Source organism: Mustela nivalis (genome assembly GCF_964662115.1).
Source record: "Mustela nivalis genome assembly, chromosome: 7".
NCBI classification, from domain to species: domain Eukaryota; kingdom Metazoa; phylum Chordata; class Mammalia; order Carnivora; family Mustelidae; genus Mustela; species Mustela nivalis.
The window spans coordinates 49,059,399-49,084,108 of record NC_139026.1 but is presented as its reverse complement, the minus strand read 5'-3'; the positions used below and the strand labels follow the sequence as shown (position 1 = coordinate 49,084,108).

General features: G+C 40.7%; 1 protein-coding gene across 7 annotated transcripts in view; it reads right to left on the bottom strand.

Annotated features, from left to right (window-relative positions):
- GRIP1 (glutamate receptor interacting protein 1) overlaps positions 1-24,710 on the bottom strand; it is a 674,728-nt gene that overhangs the window by 466,653 nt on the left and 183,365 nt on the right. The window lies entirely within an intron of this gene.

Below are 24,710 nucleotides of genomic sequence, written 5' to 3'. Positions count from 1 at the left end.
GTGGTATGTTCACAGATACAGTGGGTCAAGAATTTGGGTAGGGCTCAGAGATGTCTTTTTTTCTGTCCCAAGATCTGAGAGCTCAGCTGGGAAGGACTGAAGAGTGACACATGGCTGAGAGTTGGAATCCTCTGGAAACCCCCCTTTCCTTGATCATCTCCGTTGCTTAGCCTGATCTACTCAAAGACTAGGACTACTGACTGGAGCTCCTGCAGGTTTCCTGACTTCCTCACAATACAGCAGCCTCAGGGTAATCAGACCTGTCACTTGTCATCTCAACTATAAACAAAGGAAACAGTGCATTGCCTTTCATGACCCAGACACACACCCTATTATTAATTCCTGCATACTCTATTGGCCAAAGCAATCACAAGCTTGCCCAGAATCGAGGAGAGGAGAATTGGACTCCATCTCCTGATGGGGAAGGGGCAAAGGCGAAAAGCTTGTGGGAGAAGATATGTTGTGGCATGCACTTTTGGAAAATAAAATCTGCCACAGTGATGCTAGAAAAATGGATTTAGAATCTAAGTATTAATTTAAGGATGTCTAGGAGCCATAGACATTTAAACAACTGGGGTACTTTGCATCTGGTATAGGTCCCAAAAGGATAAGCTAACTTTCTCAATTCTGCTTTCTTTTTTCATCCATCAGTACATAATTTGACTATGGAATACTCATCTGGAAGAATCTGGTGACTACCTATATTCTGAATACTAAAACAGCTCAGTAATAGTCCAAATTAACATAGGTTTGTGTTTTCTTCCAGCTTCTCCTAAGTCCCTGGTGCTATAGTTCCTCTGCAAAATAGTTAAAGATCCCTTGAAAAATCTTGTTTTCCTTTCACAGCAATGTCATGAATATAAAGTCCTTTAGATGATAAAAGGATTTTTATGATGCTCATGTATTTCCTCCAGTTTTATAGATAGAAGATGGTGTTGATAACAGCATGATAATTTATATCATACTCACCGAGCAGATCATTACAACTGAGATTTTCATTGAAAAATTCAATGACATTTCTCTACGTTTTAACACCACCGCCAAAGGATGCAGTGAAATCTTTCCTAACTCCCTTCTAGGCCAAAAAAAAAAAAAAAAGGTTTTGCTACAAAGAGTCTCTTAAGATTCTTGAAGGCCCTGTCTTCTTGTCACTATGTGTTCTGGGGGAGATATATGCTGTTTCAAGATAGAGGCTCATCAGTTATTCTCTTGGTAAATGTAAAAGCTTTGACTGTCTGATTGCAAAGGTAATACCTGAGAGCTATTGCTCTTAAGGTACCCCAAACCCTTCCAGAAGAAAACAGATCCAACATTCTTTAAATGTAATGTGCACGTGTTCCTCAAGGCTAGAGCTCAAGTCTTACCCATTGATGCCCAGTTCAGTACATTTATGTAATGGTTGTTCAACAAATGTCTGTTGGCAAGAATTTTATGATTATACATTACCTCCATGAATATATGGTTCATGTACCACAATACTGACTTTTCCATAATTTTTTTAAAGATTTTATGTATTTATTTGACAGACAAGATCACAAGTAGGCAGAGAGGCAGGCAGAGAGAGGAGGAAGCAGGCTCCCTGCAAGCAGAGAGCCTGATGTGGGGCTCGATCCCAGGACCCTGAGATCACGACCTGAGCTGAAGGCAGAGGCTTTAACCCACTTAGCCACCCAGGCACCACTGACTTTTCCATATTTTGCTAGAATTTTAGATTTTTAACTTCTGATGGCTGGCATTCTATGAGATGGCCATTATATTCACATTTGAAGATATGTTACACTTCATACATATAAACTTTATCTGTATGCTACAAGGAAAAATCCATCAGAATTGGTAGTAAGATCCACAGAGATAAGAACCATGTCTATCCTACGTATTTCCTGCACCTAGCACCATGCCTCATCCAAAGTAAGTGTTCAATAAACATTTGTGAAATGATGCAGTGACTGATTGAGTGAATAAAAGGATGGCATGTTTGGAGCTTAGGTTTCCCTGTCTTGTCTATACATTATCTCATGAACCATTCTCATCCTAAAAATTCAGTTGGTAATCTCCACATTGTTCCTAATTGGGACCTCAGCTTCTTTAGAAAATAACTGGCTCAAATCCTAGACTGTCATCACCAGAAAAGGTTTTAATTTCTATCAGCAAACTGTGTAAATTGAGCTAGATCTCCAGGAATGGTTCCTGATGGGACTGAACAATTGTGAGTGCTGCACTGATGTGTTAAGTGAACAGGAAGTGACCAGAATGTAGTTAGCTAGATGCAAAATTCCATGGTCATATGAGTTCCTCTGATTACTAGGATTCACCCATCCCATAGACTACTTTATAAACATTACACATCCACTATAAAAATAAAATCCTGGCATTGTTGCTAGTTAGTCACTAATTAAATTCAATGCACATCCAAAATTTTGTTCGTATGTACATTTTAATAATGAGGTTGTCTTAAAGGCTTTTGAAAGGTAGTGGAAGACTTCATTGCTTAACCAAAGTCTGCCAATTATCCCTGAACTTTACAGTTTTACTAGGATCAATCATCCATCATACTGTGGTGTTTTAAATGGTTACAAATTAAACAGAAAAAGTAATAAGAAAAGAAAACTAATTTTCCTAGACTACCCTAATCTTGCCAAGCATAAAAATGCACTTAACTGAGAAAACTGCTGAGAGATTAATATAGAATTTGTGTGCTACTAAAGAAATCATTACAGCAGCTAAGTTCTGGGAATATAGCCTCTGCAAAAATGAAGGGAAATATCTTTTTCAAAAATAGTGGTGCAATAACATTAGACATTTATTCTCTACCAATGTAAAAGGGATTTTTATTAGTATAACTTCACTTAAAGTCACGTATGCAAATCTCCAGCATGCCAGTGAAGAAAATGTTTCAATGGCCAGGCAATTTAAATGATAATATTAGCTAAAATGAAAAAGATGAATATTTAACTTAAAACAAAGGAATCTGCAAAAGTAAAAAATCAAGCTGACCTAAAAGAAAGAAAAAAAAAAAAAACAGGCTATCTAGCTGCTTAAAGAAAGCAATTCTAGTTAACTTAGAAAGAAAATCAAGGATAAAGAAACTTTTTATCTCAAATATCATTCTTTATCACTGTCCTTATTGTCATCATTGTCACCATCACTACCACTGCCACCCCATAGCTATCCTTTACCAAATGTTTATTCTATGACAAGCACCTTATATAAATTTTCTAATTTAATTCTTAAAACAACTGAGTTCAGTTTTATTATTCCTGTGCTTGACTCTTAAAGAAACTGAGTCCCAAACAGGCTAACCAGCACAAACCTAAACCTTGTAAGTGGTAGGTTCATATTCCAAGCAGTCTGATTTCACATGTCCTAATAATTATCTGTCTAGATATTTCTGACAATATGTCTGACAGCAAAGCCGTCCAGCTGCTCCTGAGCTACATGAAGCTGAGCAGGGTATGTGACTAGTTTTGAGGAAAGGAAACTTTTTGGTTCCTGTTCCCGTGTTCCTAAAGGAGGAAGCAGGACTAAGCTAGAGATTTGCAACTGACCAGTATACCAACTGTGGGGAACAATCCAGACAATGATGGGGAGGTGTGATCACAATGATTATGGGCCACTCTTGTGGGCATTTGGTGGGCAACAGTAGGTCACAGAGTTTGTAATGGGAGGAAATTCCACTAAAGAAAAAACTGTCCTATATTCTGCATGATTTTCCAAATGTTCCACCAGACACTCAGATATGAGATAAACCCTTTTTATAACTATTTAAGCCTGCACATTAACTCGTTTTTCACATGTAAACACAAAGTATTCCCCTATTTTAATACATAGCAATTTTTCCAGGTATGCAGCTATAAGGTATGTGTATATGTAAGTGGACTGTGTGTGTGTGAAAGAATATTGCTTCATTTTGAACTTTATCAATAATATTTCACCATTGGGGAAAATTATACCATTGACATAATGCCCATTACAGTTTTGAATTGCCAAAAAACACACCTATATCTGAAAGTATCTGTGGTTCTTCCATTTACGGTGCTTCCATGACATACGTGCAAATGTGTGACTACTTTATACATCTGGAGAAGTCATGCTCAAGCATTTACATATTGATATGATGCTATAATTTTATATATTATAAATATAATATATGTAAATTACATATAATTTAAGTATACAAATGTAATTTTATATACATTTAATTTTATTATACATTATTTCCTTTTTATTTTTCCTTTACATCTCAGAGCGCGTTATTGATTTTTTAACATATAGGCGTGTTGATTATATTATTGGTGAAATTTATTTTAAGTCACAAAATGGTTGTTACTAAATATTTGTCCCAAAAAGAATGAACTGGTTGTGAGAGGATAAAGGAATTCCAGACAAAGTGGAATCTAGGGTCTACCCCACTTTAAATTCTATTTCCTCCTATTAAATAAAGCCATAAGAAGTGATTTTTCTCCACAAAAGTGACTATAGTCAAAATTAGAAGTAAATCACACACTCCCGCTTACTTAGCACTACTGTTCAAAGAGCACACGCTTGTGTATTTCTGGAAATTCCCTAATTTGCAAATTTATATAATGGGAAATGCCTTTCGTAGTCTGAGACAGAAAATGGCATTCCACATACCTCCCTGTATTCCTCTTAACCCACACATAAAACACACCTGGCAGAGAGTCAGGTGAATTAGAAAACAAAATGAGACTATGTTTATAAAATAATTTTTAATGAAAAAATATTAAAAAGTGAGTGAAAGGAATAACAACAGAAACAATGAATGGCAAGTGAGAGAAATGGTGTGGAATGAAAGTAATTTGATTACTCTGCACTGTGGGCCAACATAATGGAAATAGAGGATTACAATGAAGTATCATATTTTAAATAATGGAGAGTTTAAAGTTTCCCCAGGGCCTTGCCATCTGGAAGGTTCCCTTAGTCAAACAAACATTAAATAGAAGTTCAGAACTCTTTCCGGAGGGATATGAACAGCACTTCTGAAGTCTCTTCACACCCTCTGACTAAACAAAGATTTACTGAACACCCACTGAGCACAGGGGCAGAGCACTGGGTTGGGTGCAAGGGAGGACAGTGGAAATCAGGAGATCCTATAATCCAGATTCTGGCCGGACACACCCACATATGTAAATCTGAAGGAAGGAAAACTATGACAAAAGTTATGAGAGGCACCAAGTGCTAAAGGAGCCTGGGACAGAGAAAGATTCATTTCCCTGGGGAAATCTGAGAAGGCTTCTTGGACAGGGAAGGATCTGAACTGAGCCTGAGGGAGAAGAAAAGCTTTGAAAAGCAGAAATGAGCAGGAGAGGGGAGGTAGCCCAAACACAGGAGACAGTTTGAACCAAGGCCTGGGAGAGGAGAGGACACAGGGCAAAATGGAATGATGGTATTGGGGTGGAAAAGTGACACTGGAGAGGGCCAAAATAAAGATGTATTTGAAGTCTGGGTTAGGTGTTGAGACGATAGTCTGTACATTCAACATTCATTAAACAAACACTACAGCACACCTACTGTGTGTCTGACTCTGTTTTAAGTAGTAGAGACAGAGTTGACAAGGCAGATGGAAATTTCATGGAGCTTACATATTTAGTTGGAGAAATATGTAAGATAAATAAAGAGGATACAGAATGTCACAGGAGGAGCAATCCTGGGGAAACAGAGGAAGAAGAGAAGAGGACTTGAGAGCATCCAATTTAGACCACCCAGGAGAGAGTGCCCTGAGAGGGTGGCATTCTAACAGCAGCTTGTAGGAAGTGAGAATATATGGAATGGGGATTTGAGCATAGATCGTGACCACCGCCGACTATTAGAATGGCCAAAATCTGGAACGCTGACAATACCAAATGTTGACGAGGATGTGGAGACAGGAACCACTGCTGGTGGAAATGCAAAATGGTGCTGCCACTTTGGAGACAGTTTGGCATTTTCTGACAGAATGAAACATACTCTGAACCATAGACCCCAACAATCACACGTGCCTTGGTATTTACTCATGGGGGTAAAAACTTATGTCCACACGGAAACCTGCACCCAGATGTTTTAGAGCAGCTTTATTCATAGTTGCCCAAACGTGGAAGCAACCAAGACATCCTTCATTCCGTATCTGAATGGATAATCTGTGATGCATCAGATAGCGGAATATTATTCAGCACCAAAAAAGAAATGAGCTACTGAGACACGAAAAGCCATGAAGTTACATTAAATGCATATTACTAAGTGAAAGGAGCCAATCAGAAAGGCTACTGACTCTATGATTCCAGCTCCATGACATGATGGAGAGAACATGAAGGCAGAACTATGGAGACAGTAAAGAGATCTGTGGTTACTGGGTGGGGGGTGGAGGGAGAGAGATCAATAGGCAGAGCGCAGAGGATTTTTTAGGGCAGTAAAAATAATGTGTGTTATATTATAATGATTGACATGGCAGTATACAGTTGTCCAAGCCCACAGAATGTGCTACAGCAAGAGTAAACTCTATGACAAACTACTGACTTTAGGTGATTATGATACTGAATGCAGGTTCAAGGTTGGTTTTTAAAAAAAGGACCATTCTAGTGAGCGAGCGATATTGATAACAGGAGAAGCTCGGCATGGGTGGGAGCAGGAAGTATATGGGAAATCTCTGTACCTTCATCTCACTTCTGCTGTCCAATAAAACTGCTCTAAAACGAGTCTTTAAAAAAGAGAGATTGTGAACACTTCAGAGAATCAGATTTCTGTTTTGGGGTGATAATTCCAGAAGCAATACGGATCACCGAGTTGAGGAGTGCATTGCGGGGTGGGTAACTGACGAAGAAGCAGAATGCATCGTACCTCATCTCGTCTTCATGGTTTCCAGTCACAGAGCATCGTACAAAAACAGACCTACAAATGATAAACGCCACATATTGATCAGTGGTTATCTTTGAGATGGAGGGAGGGAGGGAGAAAAAAGGAGCAGAGGGAGGAAGGTGATTAAGGAAAGGGTCTTCAAGTAGCTTTTACTGTGTTTATTGTTTCCTTTCTTAAACCAGTGAGGGGTACACAGGTGTTTGCTGTACTCACCTCTATTCCTATTTGTATGCTTGAAATCGTTCACAAGAGTTTTTTTAAAAAGACAATTGTAAATGTGGAGGCTAGGAATAATTAAAATAATTCTTATGTGAGTAAATGACTATGATTACCATTTATTATCTCACCAGGCACTAAGTGATACACAGAAACTACCTCAATTTACCCACATAACAACCCTGTGGAAGGGGGTCTTGTGATTATCCTTCTTTTACAGGTAACAAAACATAAAGGAGGCACAGAGACCAGGTAATTCAGACAAAGCCACACACCTAGCAAACCAAGCCACACCGTCCCCAAACCAAGGCAGCCAAGTTCCAAAGACTGTACTTAACAGCACTGAACTAAATAGCTCTCCAAAAACAAATAAAAGGTTGAGCTGGATGAAACTGATCAGTGAGGGAAGGTTGACAAAAATGGCAACAGAGTTAGAAGAGGCACTGTCAAGGCAAAACGGATTGGACGGCAACTAGTGATAAGATTCATTCATTCATCCATTCCTTCATTTTTTTCAGTGTTCAACTTTCAATGCATATTTCTTGAAGCTTATGTACCAGGCTCTATTCCAGATGCAGGAGTCTAAGAGTAGGGAGGGAGTCTGGGTGGCTCGTCAGTTAAGTGTCTGCCTTTGGCTCAGGTCATGATCCCAGGGTCCTGGAATCGAGCCCCAAATCAGGCTCTACACTTGGTGGGAAGCCTGCTTCTCCCTCTCCCTCTGCCTGCTGCTCCCCCTGCCTATGTGCGCTTACTCTCTCTCTCTCTCTCTCTGTCAAATAAATAAATAAAATCTTTCTTAAAAAGTAAAAAATAAATAAATAAGTAAAAGTAGATAAGGCAATTTTGGGCAACTGGAATATGGCATGATTCATGCTATAATAAAGATATGCACAGATGGCACAGGAGCCTGTAGCAGGCCTGTCTAAAACCCAAACCTCGGAGACAATTTCAGATGAATAAGTGGGATACCAATTGAGCAAAGGCTGAGGCAACTGTTTGTGGTACGGGAGGTATTTACACCAAGGCTCACTTGAAGAAATGCAAATGGTTAATATGGGGAGAAAATGGGGGCTCTAAGTATTTGCAAAATAGGAAGCTGGAGCAGTGAGCAGAAGCCAGCTCTGAAGGCATGGTCAGCCATGCAAAGGTAGGAAGGAGCTAAGGGTAGGTGAAACGGAGAGCAAATTTAGTGTGCAAGAGAGGGAGAAGACAAAGCACGAGAACCGCACATTTTCTAGAACTGTGGGTGTAACATCATTGGGGGAGAGAAAGGGAAGTGGGGGTGGGTGAAGGCTTTAGGTTAGAGAAGGTCAGAAATATTCATGTTCATTAAACTGACAGGGAATTAACAGGGGATCCAGAATAAATGCATCCTGACAAAACAGAGAATGCACTGAAGGTAAAGAGCCTTGACGTTGAATTTGTCGGTCAGCGCACACATCGATCAACATCACAGTTGGGAGATCCCGATCCGTTCTCAACCATTTAGGGCTGGAAACAAACAACCATTTAGGGAAAACCAGGGAATAAAGACAACCAGGATGTGCATGATGGACTCTTGGACCTAATTTTTACATCATTTATAAGGATTCAGTGGCTAGTAGTAATAAGAAACATAGACTATACTGCTTCCAACTCAAAGAGTTTATATTACAACTGGAATAGAGCAAAAGTAACAGGAAGAAAATGCCATCTGTGGACAGTAAGTAGTGGGAACATGGCAGAATGCACACAACAAATTTACAGTAGCCCAAGCTTAACCAAAAGAGTCCCAAAACAACATTGTGTCAATTAACTGACCTGTACCATTACATAGGCAAATCCTTAAAAATAGCCTTTTTGTTAATGTTTCTTAAGGTTCATCCAATATGTGTCTCCTACAAGCATCATTTCCAAGTACGTGGGGAGTGCGGTGAGAAAAACATCTTCAATTCGCACCTGTGGCTCAATACAAGAAGTCAGGTTTTTAAGCACATTCTGCTGCTCTTCTGTTCCTTTTCCTTCCTGCAAATTACAGGTGTCTCATTTAAGTGAGAAAAGGAAAACGAAAGGGAGCTTTCACTCCCATTCCCTGCATTTATTAATTCTTACAGATATTGCTCCAAATAGGCTATCTGATGAATGGTAAATAGACTTGCTTTAAAAAAAAAAAAAGAAAAAGAAAAAGAAAAAAAAAGCAGCAGCAGCCACAGCAGCAGCAAAAGCTTTTGTGTATGGTAGGGGGCAAGAGAGCCACAGTTCAGAACTCCCTTTTTCTGAACGCTAATACCAGTGGACAGTTTTGAGCCTTAGTCTGTAAAGACAGACTCTGGGCTTCACAAGGAAAGTAAAGGGTAAACTTCTTTAAAGCATAGATGGAGAAGCTGAAGCTGCTAATTAGCTCTAATGATGTGAATGCAAATTAATAAATCTCTATGCTAAAAATTACACGCATATATAATTGTGACTTTTATAACTTAAGAGCTCTATTAACCCATCATTCACTTTTTCCTTCATAGGACCCAGTAGGGATGGAGAACTTTTCTTCTTCTGTGTTCACTTTTTTAAAATTATTGAAGCAAAGTTGACAACAGACCATATTTTACTAGTTTCAGATATGTAAACACACCTGTATTCACTTTAATTTTTATTTATTTATTTATTTGAGTGTAGTTGACACACAATGTTACATTAGCTTCAGGGATACACCGTAGTGATTCGACATCTCTATAGGTCAGGCTATGCTCATCGTTAACACTGTTACAATGCCATACACTACATTCCCTACACTGTGCCTTTTATCCCGGTGACTTATTTGTTCCCTAACTGGAGGCCTGTATCGAGGGTGAACATTTTTTACTACCTCTCCTGCACCATCCATCACATGTACCATTGAGTTTTACAGCTTTCGAAGGTCTTGTTAAAAGAATCCAAGGATTGCAGAAATGAAAGCCCCAGACATTTTTACAAAGGAGCGGGGAAAGGGTCAGGCACAAAGCTGTGGAAGACTGAGCAGCTTGAAAACTGCCTGGCAAAGTTGTCTCCCCAAGAACTGATGGACCCAGCAAGAAGAAAGACTTGACATTGCAATATGTGTGGCTGTTGGTTGTCAGAAAGGGAAGGCTTGTGTAAGAACACAGCTATCGAAAAATGGACAGACATCAGCATTTTCGTCAACAAAGACCGTAATAGTTGTCAGATTAACTGAGATAATTGATGTGAAAAAGCCTGTGTGCCTGACACACAGCGGGTTCTCAAAAAAAAGGTCCTTTCATTCATTCCTCCACTTGACCGGTCAGGGAGCATCTAATTGCTATTTCCAGTCCCCATTAATTCAGTTTTTGCTTGTCTTCCTCTGGGTGTTTCTTCTTTCCTATGTACACTTGGCCCCTCTTCCCCCTTTTCTCCCTTCTTCTTCTCATGCCTTCCATCGCCCGCAATGGACACCTTTCCCTTAAGTTCCTTTGGGGACATGCTTAAAGGATAGGTATTGAACCTCAACAACAAACACTCACCAGAGACCTGGACCTTGGGCCCCATGGCCTGCACTCCCCATGGAAACATAGTCTGCCATCGCTTCCCAAGCCACTCCTCTCTCAACATGGATGTCAGAGCACCTGAGCCAATGACATGTTTAAAAAAAAATGGAGAAGGGAACCATGCCTGGAAAGCTGGCAGGTGGGGCAGAGTCTACAGGCAGGAGACCTCATATTCACCAGAGAAACCCTGCTTACAGATGAAATCCTGCACTGTACTCGGGGTCTGACAATAGTGGTGTAGGCAGAGACCGTAAGAGGAGCCAGCAGACCCGAACCCAAATCCATTTTAGGTCATTGAGCAGCTGTAATCTTGAATAACTGCCTGAGTTCTCTGTGCCTCAGTTTCCTGATCTGTAAAGTTAGGTTATCAAATGCTGCTGGTAAGAGTAGTTAATATTTGTTTTAATATTAATTATTATATAATATATAATATCAGTTAATATTTGTTTTAATATTAATTATATAATATATAATATCAGTTAATATTTGTTTTAATATTAATTATATAATATATAATATTAGTTAATATCTGTTTTAATATTAATTATTATATAATATTAGTTAATATTTATTTTAATATTAACTACTCTTACCAGCGGCATTTTCTTTCAAGGTAAACCCAGAATGAATGCTAGAATTATTAGTACTAATCATAGCGATTTTCTGCTTATTTTATATTTTGCTTTTCAGTCCCCAAAGCACCTTCCGCATGCTCTCATTTTGGCTGTTTTAAACACTTGCTCTACGCTGCCGCTCTCTGCGAGGGTCGTAACTGCAGAAACACTTACACTGGATTCTGGCTGCAGGAAGCAAGGACAGAAACACACAAGAAGGTAAGCAGCGAGAACTGGGAGGAAGGATTTTCCCTCTCTCCCCTCACATGCCACCAGGCACCAAGTTCTGTGTGACCTTCATTTTCCCCCTCTGTGTCCTTCCTTTCTCTGCTCGCCATTCCGCCCTCACTGGCCTGGACTTTGTCATGTTGCTCCGATAACTGAAACCACCATTGCCAGTCCCTCCTGTCCGTCCTGTCTCTGGCCCTCACAGCATTCTCCACACGAAAAGCCATCACATCCCTCCCCTCCAGGGGCTCTCCTCACCAGCCCCAAGGATGCCTCTACTCTGGGCCCCCGGCATGTGTGCTCCCCTCCTCCCCTTCACGGCTCTGCTCGCTCCTTTCCATAGTTGTTGGCTTTCGCCGTGGACATTGTCATTCTCAGCACCCATCAGAATACCCCACCCACGGTCAGTGCTCAATAGACGGACGTTGGGCACAGAATCTGAGATTCTATAATGCAAACCGGGAGGGACAGGGGAGCAGCCCTGACCACACTTACATGGGATTGCGTCGGTGGGCACATTCCTGGAAGGCTGCCTCCTTGGAGCCAAAACTGATCTGTTGAGAGACAAAGGGCTTTCCCATCTTGGGGGAAGGAAGTTGGAAAGGGCTCGCTCCGGAGTCTCCCTTTACTGTCTCAATAATTAAAAGCTCCCCACCAGGAGGGTTTTACACTTCAGGTAAATATACGTCCGGCTGCACGGAAAAGCTCTGGTTTGTGACTTTCATTCGCTGTAGATGGCAATGATCTCCCATTTCACTCTGAAAGATGTCCCGATTCAGATACCATCTCCCATGGTGGGGAAAAGCGTAGACTGGGTTTGAGCTCCGTCACATTCCAGCTTGATGACCTGGGACAACTTCTCTAAATTTCTCATTCTCTACCTACAAAATGGGTATCTCCTTTATGAGACTGGAAAAATTAAATGAGACAAACCATGCCAAGCCATGAGCATAGCAGCTGGCACATTGCTCAGAGATGGTAGCTATTACTGTGATCACTGACATTGGTCACTCTGATATGCCTGTGTGAACAGGGAAAAATGGCAATTACTAAATGTTAACTCTCCAACACATTCTGGCAACAAACTGATCAGGTTTTTGACTCAAACCACGTAGGAGTACCCTTTGGGCAACCTGACAATAGCACTTTTCAGAGTCAAGAAATGGGGAAAAGCAGGACAAAAGGCTGCATGCTTGACCTGTGTATTTTGTTAATAATTTAGTGAGACCACTTAGTGCTTTTGCTTACAAGAGGGAGCAGAGATCCGCACCTTCCACTGACATATAGGAACTTGTCAGCCACAAGGGAGTAGAGAGTTGTTTGAGAAATTGCCTCTCTCCAGCCTCTAATAATAACATTATATCCGTGAGGATTTATCATTGGTAAAGAAGGCTAAGACTAGAAAGTAAGACTCCAATTTTCTAGAATCTTCTTATGATAAGTGATAAATTTCTTTTAGAGGAATCAGAATCAAAATACACAGAAATAAGAAGAAAAGGAGCTACCTGGGTGGCACCGTTAGTTAAGTGTCTGACTCTTGACTGCGGCCCAGGTCATGATCTCAGAGTCCTAAGACTAAGCCCTGCGTTGGGCTCCACACTCAGTGGGGCGTCTGCTTAGGATCCTCTTCCTCTGTTCCTCCCCCCTCCCCCGGCCCTCACTCACATGCTCTCTCTCTCATTCTCCCTCCCCCTCCAAAAATAAATAAATCTTACAAAAATAAAAAATAACAATAATAATAAAATCCTCCAATATGTACATTATATGTCCAACCTATGAAGACTTAAACTGTAACAACTTTGTTACCAAACTGAAGATGGGAAAGATGCCTGGCAATGCCTACAAACCAGAGCAAAATCTAATTCCCCCTGACTCCCTGGGAAAACCCCCCATTTTAAAGTAAGAAACCCAGGGTGCCTGGGTGGCTCAATTGTTAAGCGTTTGCCTTTGGCTCAGGCCATGATCCCAGGTCCTGGGATCGAGCCTTGCTCGGCGGGAAGCCTGCTTCTCCCTCTCCTACTCACCCTGCTGTGTTCCCTCTCTTGAGTGTCTCTCTCTGTCAAATAAATAAATCTTTAGAAAGAAAGAAAAAAAAGGAAGGAAGGATAGAAGGAAAGAAGAAAGAAAAGAAGGAAGGAAGGAAGAAACCCCAGAGACAACACTGGGGTTGGGATGGGGTCACCAGGTAGCTAAACTGTACAGGAAGGCCTTTTATAATACACTCTTGATGCAATCCTCCCAACAAATTCCTGACATGACGTGGCTACGGTCATTCGCACTTCATGAAAAGTCCGAGGTTCACAGAGGCCAAGGATCTTGTACAAGGTCACGCAGCCTAAAGGTGGCAAAACTGGGATTCAAACCCTGCTGTCCCCAACTCCCCAAAGGCCAGGCCCTCTCTTGGTCAAAAGCAGAATCAAACGTGCTGATATCAGCATGTGAAAATCAGAGGGGAAAAGGCTGAGCAACAGAATTCTGGGGGCTGCTTCGCCGCGTTAGGAACACGCATGACACTAATTTAGATCTCATAATATCTAAAAATGGAATTTTCTGAATCATAATGAAGCAATATCGGAAATAAGATTATTTTTATTTACAAGGTTTAGAGTTTGTTTGCTACCTCCTCTAAGCAAATATTGAGCGTGTGTCGTAGCGCCACACGGTATTATTAATATTTTAGTGTGGATTCTTTCAAACTCAAGTGAGAATACTCACTTGGAAGTAAATTATTAAGCTGAGAGCTAATTTCATAACCTAATATGGGCCTTGATATAAAATAAGGGTGGAAAGAAAAGATTATCTTTACATCATATAATAGAGGTTTTTAAGGCGACAGTGCTCATAATAAATAGAATGAAATCACTAGTTTTAAAAGTGAAAATTTGTGCATTTGGACTGACAAATTAATAATGACTGATAATCTTGAATGGCTTCTAGTTTTTATTTTTTTATTTTTTTAAATTTATTTATTTGATAGATGGAGATCACAAGTAGGCAGAGAGGCAGGCAGAGAGAGAGAGAGGAAAGCAGCTCCCTGCGAGCAGAGAGCCTGATGTAGGGCTTGATCCCAGGACCCTGGATCATGACCTGAGCCAAAGGCAGAGGCTTTAACCCACTGAGCCACCAGGCACCTGCTTCTAGTTTTTAATTTCCACTTACTCCTCAAGCCCAGTTATGATCTCCCCCATCTCTCTACTCCCCCTCCAGTAAAAATTCTCTATTTTGAAAGCAAATTAAGAGATTTCCCTACTGAAAATGCGTTCATGTTCCTAAGCTTAAAATCTCCCACCAGTCTTACAAGGGTAGACGCCTGAGCCTGGCTCCTGTCCCCGGCAATCTCTCATCCTCTCCTCTGTCTGCTCAGAAAGACAAGATCATTTTGGGTTTGTGGCAATAATAAGCATAAATAATAAGATAATAATAGGAACAATAAAAACAAGATAATCATAATAAGAAAACCTAGTATCTATATATCATTATATAGCCAAGAGCACTCTAACAAATAATCTCATTTGACCGTGACAATAAGACTGTTAAGAGCCACAGCGGGTAGTGGTGTCCTTGTTAATTACAGCTGTTCCCACTACTTTCCTTCTATTTGACAGCACAGACATGAAGCCTCAACAGGTTAAGGGAGTTTTGCAAGATAACACCCCACAGTGAGAGTTGGAATAAGAAGTCCAAGTTCCCCTGTGTTCTTTCCACTTACTTCACTATCATCCAGTATCACTTGCTAGATATGAAATGAATTTCAAATCCTGAAAGTTGGGGAATTGAGAATGCAAAGCAATTAAAATTGTGGTGTATGATCCACTTGATCTTACCCTCTGTTTCTCTGGTTTTGTTAACTATGTCGGCATAGGAGATTAAACTGCTTTGAAGTCTTGGCCTTAGAGTACGACATGTTTTTAATAAAGGTTGCATTTCAAGTCTACCAGTATTCAGAAATAATAAGGACTACTAAGGCTTAGAAATTTTTGAGAAAAAAGGCTTAGAATTCTAATTGTAATTACTAATGATAATGTTTATATAGCATTTGTCAATGTAAAATTGCTCCTTGTGGTCTCAATGTTCTCATGGGTAAAATGTGATAAGATGGTACCTACTTCATAAATAGGATCGAATGAGATCCTTCCGTAAGGTGCTTAAAATACTAACATACCAGGAGCCCATCACTGTTAGCTGGCAGCTCATCATTTTAATGATGAGCTTATGATGAGTTTCTTATTTAATGAATAAGAAACCATGGGTATCTTCCTCCTGGTCTTTTGTTTTTCTTTTTTTTCCTAGGTGTCAATGATACGTACATCTGATATTTAGTTGCCTTTTAACTGCCTTGAAAATTCGGTACACTTTATTATAGACTGAATGTTTGTGTTCCCCCAAAATTTATATGTTGAAATCTTAACCCCCAAGGTGATGATACCTAGAGGTGACTAGGTCATGAGAGTGGAGTCTGCACACATGGGAGAGAAATCCTCTGATCCTTCCACCACATGAGGACACAGTGGGAAGACCACCATCTGTGAAAAATGAGCCCTCACCAAGACATTAAATCTGCCGGTGACTTGACCTTGAACTTCCCAGAGTCGAGAGCAGTGAGAACTAAACTTCTGTTTTTTATAAACCACTCAGGGTATGGTATTTTTGTTATAGCACTTGAATGAACTAGGACATATATCTGATAGTGTGTTTGCATTACCCTATTCTATGTATTGTTATTCTAAGATACAAATTTTTTAAGAAATTAACCATTAAGATGTGATGATGGTAATTATAAACATTTGTTTATAAACTTTAAAGCTCCCTTTACTAAAAGAAACAGAGAGGTGACTCCCAATTACATTGCTTCTCCTTAACCAAAGATTTTTACTGTGTGAAGATATTTCTTCCTCAGTGCCTCCTTATCAAAAAAGTGCTACTTTAATTAAGAGTAAATTTAATTTAGATAAGGACAGGCCTAAATCAGCAGTTCTCTGTCCTCTGTGTACAGGAGAATCATCTGGGTTCTGGAGAGTTTGTTTTTTTTTTTAACTGAAATGTGGTTGACATATAATATCATATTAGTTTCAGATGTATAATACACTGTGATTCAACATTTATATACATGATGAGATGATCATCCACAATAAGTGTTTACCATCTGTCCCATACAAAGTTACTACAATATTATTGACTATATTCCTTACATTTTTAATAAAACCAGAGCCCAGGCCCCACCCCCGGTAACTCTGATTCTATTGGCCAAGGGTGGGTTCCAAGAACTGAGAATTTTAAAGCCTATTCAGGTTATAGGAATGTGTACTCAGGGTTGAGAACCATGGATCAAAACTAGATTCCCAAGTTCCTATTTTACTAATAGGAATAAAAATCTTGTTTCTGTGATGTTTTTCTACTGAGCAACACAATCCTTCTCATCAGACTTGAAAAGCCACATTTAAACAAATCAAGCCATATTTTGATCTGAGGAATAGATCTGAGGAAAAGCTTTGAAGACTACATTTGAATAAACATTTGAGTCTTATATAACTGCAGTGGGATGTTAATGAAGAAGTAGTGCTAGAAAACACAGTCGATCTAGAGAAAAGAGAAGTTCTAAGAAGGAACAGGATTTACCCATGGGAATAAAGCAGACTTTTGTATCAAACCTGTTTGTTCCAACCCTGCCATACTTGTTCTATTGGAAGTCTACTCGTTTCAAGTATACAGAATGCACACAATAATTTTTTTTTAACAATGTCACAAATTTTGAAGAACTGTGATCCAATACTAAACCTTACCTATTCTATGTTACATGTTGAATATTTAAAAATATATGTTATGTTAAAATATATGTTTATATAAAATATATGTTTAAAATATATGTTTAAAATATGTTATATGTTGAATATTTTAAAATATAGCTGTAAAAGTCAAAGTGACTATGCTACATCGTCAGTTATGTAAGCAAAAGCGTATATCCTTTATATATATCTGACCAGAATAGAGTTAACTGACCTCCAAATTTTAATATGCTACATAATACTAATTTTCTCAAGTTTAATTTTATGCTATTTGTATGATATTTTAACCACAAATGTGTGACACCTATGGGGCCTGAGCTATGCTCCTGGGTAGAGAATGACGGCAAGTGCCACCATATATTATGATGGGTGCTAACCTATTTCATATCATTGAATTAGGAACCATGTTTGCAAAAGTAACAAGAGTATACTAAAACAGTATTATTGTAACAATAATCACAGTCATTTATTGAGGGCCTATCATATACCATGCATTGTATTAAGTATTTTACATATACAGCCTTTGATATTATTATATAAATTTCATAGATGCGTCAACTGAGGCTTAGTGCTCACAAGAACAGCCATTTGGTGGCAAAATGAGAATTCCAGTGCAGACCAGTTTTGTTTGAAAGCCAATGCTCGATCTACAAATTTATTCTGCCTTAAAATAGTTACTTCGAGACCATTCAAAATTCAATTTTGTTGGATGCAAAATTACATTAAAATTTTTGGATAAATTTGAATTTAGGTATAATTGAGGTTGAAAAAACTCTAATTGTTTGATGATGGAGAAGATTAACACTGATAAAACTGGAATGTAATAATGTTAAAGAACCTCCTTATTAGTCTGAGTGACAGAGAAAGATGACACGGGGTTCAGCGGTGATACACCTGTAACTAGATACTATTATCTGCTCTGTACCTGAGAGTGAGCACCAGGGAATTTAAAATTAGAAAAGCAGGCATAGAGAAAAAATTTTAAATGCAAATAATTCAGATGATTGTAACTGGAATACAAATAAGTTTATTATACATGTTAATGGCTCGACCATCTTTAGATCTGAAAAATAAATTATCTGACTAAAGATAAATTTTTGCAGGAGGGCAGGGGATGGAACAGGGTAACAGAAGTGCCACGTCTAGAAAGAACTGCATCAGGGTGGGAATTAGAACTAAGACTGTGGGTCTATCATCTTGTAGGATTACCAGTGAATGCTCCATGACTTTATGCTGTGTTTCTTAGAGACTTCAGTAACATCACAGAGAACATATGGATTTCAAGGGTAAATGGGGAAACAAAGTGTTGCTATATTTTAATGCTGCTCTAAAAACTATAGAGTTGGTTTTCTAGTAGCTATTGTGGGATTGTTGTAAGGAGCCTACAAGTCATGCTGACTTTAGATAAAGAGTTTGTTTTAATGGAATAGAAGTTGAGGGATCTCAAAGCAAGCCAAAGCTTTTTTATTTCTGCATAAAGGTTGAATCTATGTTTGGAAAGCGACTGGCAAAAGTCCCAATTTTTTTTTTTTTATATAATGCCAATGATGATTCAAAAATTCATACAAGGCTTCCCATAACCTTACTAAGAAATGGGCTGCAGTTACAATTCACTGGTCCAGAACCGCTCAAGGACTTAATGTAAATTTTGTGTATCAAGGACCTGGCAGGACTGTCAGCCCTAGAAAAGTGTTCATATCTGAGTGGTCACAGAACCTTCAGCATATGCTTCTAGGAGGCTGGGAAGGCGGAGGGCCTGGCTGCAGCCAGAAATAACGAGAAGGCATTTATCTCCCAGCAGAAAACCAGAAGGGCCTGGGGTAGTGTGTTGATAGTAAAATGATGTCTGAAGAATTGGCTGCCAAGAATACAAGTGGGGCAACTACATCCTCCACATCATAGGGAATGGAAATGAGGAGAACTGAGCCTCTAAAGATCACTGAGTTAGCCATAATCCTAAGAGAGGATACCTACCATAACACTAGATTAGTAGGAAGGACAATGCTTTAACACAGAGGGTTTCCTTCCTTCTCTCACTTGGGAATGTGTCTTGGAAAGAGCTGAGAGATGAGGACCCTCATTGGAAAATATACCCAAGGTGAACTCTTCTCCATGGATGTGGAAAGGGAATTAGAAGCTCCCAAGAAAGAAGAAGAGGCAAGAGCAAAATACGATCCACCTCCTGTGGAGAACAGTCCAGCGCAGACAATATGGGGCAGGTAGATGAGCAGAGAAAATAGAGCTCAGAAGACAAAAGTCAAGCACCTGGGAAGGCTCAGGCAATTCTGGCACAGTAAGGCAAGAAACAGTGGCATCATCAAGGGCAGGAGCACTCACTCTGGCTGGGTTTAGCAATGGGCAGAAGACTGGATCCGGAGATGACAGCAAAAATGGATGGGAGTCTGGCAATTCTAAAAGCTGCTCCTTTGCACAGCCCAGGAGGGACGGGTAGGAGCTCCACCACCGATTCCACGCCAGCCCCAGCCACCGTCATCCTTCATGTGGGTGGTCTCCTTGCTGCCCCTTCTTCTTTCAGTGTGGACTCAACGTAATTGCCAGGGAGTCCTTTTTTAACTTCAGTTAGAAATCATTCTAGACTCAGAAGGAAGTGGCCAAAACAGTACAGAGAGACTGTGTACCCTCCACCCAGCTCTATCAATAACACCTTCCATGTCCACAGTACATTATCAAACGAGAGAAGTTGTTGATATCGGTGCAATACTATTCATTCAACTATAAAGCTCATTAGAACTTCACCACTGTCTTCATTTTTTACTCTATAGCTCTTTGAAATATTGTCACATGTACCGATGTGTGCAAACACAATCACAATCGATACAAAACTGTGCTACTGTTGACAGTCACGGGCGACCCCAAACCTCACCCTCGACAACCACTCGCCCATTCTCCACCTCCATAATTTTGCCATTTTGAACATGTCATATAAATGGGATTATGCAGTACAAAACCTTTTGAGGTTAGCCTTTTCACAGCAATGTCCTTGAGCTCCATCCAAACTGTCGTAGGTGAATTGTTCTTTCTTTTTAATCATGAGCAGTATTTCCTGCTCTGGATGTGCCAAAGTTTGTTTTTCCATTCACCCACTGAGCAATGAGCGACATTTAGGCTGTTTCCAATGTTTTACTTTTACAAATAAAGCTGCTATGAGCATGAACACATAGGATTTTGTGCAAACATACCTCCCATTTCCCTAGGAGGAACACTCCGGAGTGTGAATGCAGGGTTGTATGGTCAAGAGTATGTTGAACTGCACCGGGAATTGCCAACTATTGTGAGGATCATTTCAAACCAAAGGTCATGTTATATCACTCCTTGCTTAAACCCTCCAGTGGCTTCTTGTCTTAGCCCATTTGCTCACCCAACCTTAGGCAATCCGTACCCCCTGCTGACCTCTCTAACCTCTCCTTACTTAACTAGTTGCTTATTCTGCTGTGGCCACACCAGCCTCCTCTCTATTCAGCTCACCAAGTAAGCCACTCCCAACTCTGGGCCTTTGGATCTACTGTCCCCTCAGCCCCAACTACTCAGCCCTTAGAAGAAGTCTTTGCACCTTGCTTCCTCATTTCCAAGGCAAAATTAGAGTACCTCCCTTTTCTGCTTTATTTTATCCAGAGAGGAGACTTTTAAGATTCTTTCTCCATCTTTTCTGTGAGTGTCCACTCAAGCTCCTGGAGAAAAACCATTAAAAGAGCGTGTACTTCCCCAATTTCTGCCACCCTTCAATGGAGGCGTTCTTGCAGTTTAATGGGCTTTTTGATTTTTTCACTCTAAGGACTGGCACAGTGTTCTTTCCAGCTGTCTACAAGCCAGAAGGAAAGCTAGGTTCTCCTGCATCCTACGATGTGTTCTAAATGGCATTCTGTGATCACTGGCCGCCTTTTCATGTCCTTCACCTCCCTGGTCCTCACACTCCAAGCCTTCCCTGGTTCCTGAGCTCATCACGAAAGTGGCCAGATTTAGATCAGAAGACACAGACCTGGTAATTCAATTAAACTGTCAGACCTCGCAAGGGACAAGCAGTATGCATCCATGAAGCCTCCCAGCAGCATTCTTCTAGCTACTGTGATCATTTTTTTTTTCATAATCATGGTTCTATACTGACCAATAAAGCAAGGTTCCCACTAGGACTGGAATCCTAGGCTCTGGGCTCAGATACTGTACCCTATGGAACCCCTTCCCGGCTTCAGGGTCGTGCTGCTCTCCTGCAGTCCATGGCTGTGATTCTCCTGGAAGGAACAGGGTCCTCACATGTAGTTCTGCCATGCCTGACTGTGCCCTTGTTCCTTGCCCTTGAGCCCCAGCACGCGCGGACACACACACACACACACACACACACACACACTCCGCCCCACTGAGGTGTACTTTGGCTTCGGCTGCCAGACCGTTGACTTCCAGGACCACAGACTGCCTAGACACATCCATTCTGGGCACACATCTTCCGATTGCTCAGATGCCAAGACAGCCGTCGGCTATCACAGCCTTCCTTGGTTTGAATCCATTCTCTCTCCTATTTCTGCCCGAGACCTATATGCCTCAAGCTCCCTGCATGCTCTACTGAGCACCGTTAATAAACGAAAATGAGATTCGATTATCAACCATTGCCTAATTCAAGGATCTGTCCTCAAAGGGAACAGTAGCCCCAGACCTCCCACTACCTCCTGCGGTTAATGGAAGTAGGCTACTGGTTTCCTTTCACATTAGCGTTGGTTTATCAGAAAGAAGGGAGGCTCCACATGTCTTGTAGTACCCTGTGGTTCCTATTATGTCTCTTAATTATAACGTTAATAGTCCTTTGTTGCTAGTTTAGCCCAAAGAATAAATGTATTTAAAACTCAAACTGACTGTAGTCAGTTTCTGCCAACTAATGGGAAAGTCAAAATCCAGATCAGTGAAAAAAATGTGTTTTCTCCTCCGATCTTTTCCATGTTCAGAGACGGAGCAGAGGTGAAGAGAAGGGATGGAGAAGGGAGAGACGGGATGAAACTCCAAAGTCACTGTCATCTCTCCTATCCTGATAGAGACTCAGTGGGCATTCTGTTCAGTGAGATAGTAATGAACCCTTACACAGACAAAGATAGGCATGGAGCTGAAGTGTGGGCTGTGAGAGAACTGAACTTGAAGTATAGAGGGAACTGGAGGGTGGGGAGGCTGAGCGAGATTCTGGAGTCTCTGACAAGGGAGGTTGGTGAAAAAATTTTCTGGGATGGAGTGTGGCTGAGGGACATTTAGGGAAAGGAAGGTCTAAATTCAATTCTAGGTTATTTGTGCTGTGATGATAGAACCGCTATCTGTCTCCCATTGCTCCCAAACATTCAAAGGAGTCTGTTATGCCTAAAAATGCCTTGTATGAGGAATCAGCCAAATACAGAGGTGAAAAGCTGGGTATAGGTTAACATGGAGCACAGTGAAGAAAATATCTGGGGAGACCGAGACGCCAATGGGAACTAAAGCTCCAAGCCAGAAGTGACTGGGAGAATACTACCTCAGGAATGTGCCTCCCCTCCCCAGAAAAAAAAGTCTTTGGTGGGCCTGGATTCCCCACCACACACAGAAGAAACCGCATCAGTCCCTGTTCTGTGACTCCTAGCAAAAGCAGGCTCCTACATTGTCATCTGGGACACCTGTGTGCATGAGCATGGACACTCCTCAAACAGATAGCTGTGGAATGAGGTCCCGGTAACATAAAGGCAGGAAGGGGTTAAAAGACAGCCAGGAAAAACAGTTTCCGCAGACTGAAGAAAGTCCACTAAGTCTGGACGCTGTGTTCAGAATCGAGAGAGTTCCAAGTTAGCCAGCCATAATAAACTCTGTCTTCTAAGTTAAGTGTCATGAAACAAGGATTAGGAAGGTAGGCTGGCAGTTTTCTGATTCCAGAATTTCAAAAACATTCCCAGGATAAAGGAACAAGTAATTAGAATGTGTCAAGGTATGTTTCACACACTTCCAAATGCCAGCTTCCCCAGCAACGGTGAGCGAGCAGTTCACATAGAGCGGCCGGGGAGCTGAGGCTTGGCGAGCAGGCTCAAGATCCTGGCTTGCAGCTTGTATTCTCTGCCTCCATATTCTTATCTATAAAATGGGAATGATAATCATTAGGACAAATTCACACTGCTTTGGGGAAGATGACATGAATCAATGCACATACAGCACATAGATAGACACCTGGTACCTAGAAGACACTCAATAGGTATTTGCTCTCTTTATTATACGAAGGAAACGGCTCACTGAAAGTACTTCGAAACCCTGCCCTCAGAGCTAGGAATCGCGCTCCACAACGGAGCCAGGAAACCGTCCCAGTCTAAGACTCTTGGGGGTCAAGGCAGTTCCGCCCCTTCTTTATTCGCCTCTGGCAATGCAGTGAACTGACACTAGCTTTGCATCTGCACATACTTAAATATCATTTAGGAAAGAAAAACCTACTCTGTTCCACTGATTAGGACCCAGAGACTACAGCCACAGCAGGCAATCAGCAGCTTGGGAATGCCTGCCGAGAAGACAACATACAAATAAACAGGAAGGTGTTGGCCAGGATGGTACACTGAGATCAGAGAGACCAGTGCTTCCACGACTGAGAGAATTTTACCAGGAGTTGACAAAGCGACAATAATCCTGGTAACATGAAAAGATCTAGTATGGCAAAACAGGGGAAATTAATACTGAGCCTCAGGCACATAGTGTTCCTTTCACACCCGTGATTTCTTTTTGAGACATATACTTCCTAATTCTCTTGACACTGATTTTGAAGTACCTTTCTTCTATTGCTTTGTTCACGGAGTATGAATCCAAACACATACACACAGCAGCATGGCTTTGTAAAAACCAAGTAATAATAATCACCTGCCACAAAATGTGAGGATCTATTTTTCTATAAAAGCCAGATCCTTGAAAAATGAAGAAAAATAATCAAAACTGACAAGAACACATGGGCTAACCCTTGAGCTATAAAATCTTAAATGATAGTTCAGAAGTTAAGGGGGGAAATCATGTTTCTCTATCACCTTTATCACCTCCATGCTTGTCCAAATACTATATTCCATAATGCCCCCAAATCCTGCAAAGTGTAGAAACTTTAAAGATCATCTTAAAGCATGTCAGCTAAGGCAAGAACAGAGACTCAAAACCAGCTCTGAGTCTACCGTCTGCGTTCTGAGCAGCACACTAGTGTCTTGAGACAGAGTCCCCATACCTCCTCAATAACAGTTTATAGTTTGCGACATTTTTTTTCCTTTAATGATGCTTTCAACAGATGCTTCCCAATACTTAATCTAAATCCCTGTGTTCTCCTCTATTTTAAACAATTCCTTTTATTTATGTTCTCTATGGGGAGAGAGTGCATGGGTCAGTGATGCCTTTAATAACAGTTCTTTAACAATTAATTTTTTTTAAGATTTTATTTATTTGACAGACAGAGAGACAGCCATAGGGGAACAAGGGAACACAAGCAGGGGGAGTGGGAGAGGGAGAAGCAGGCTCCCCGCTGA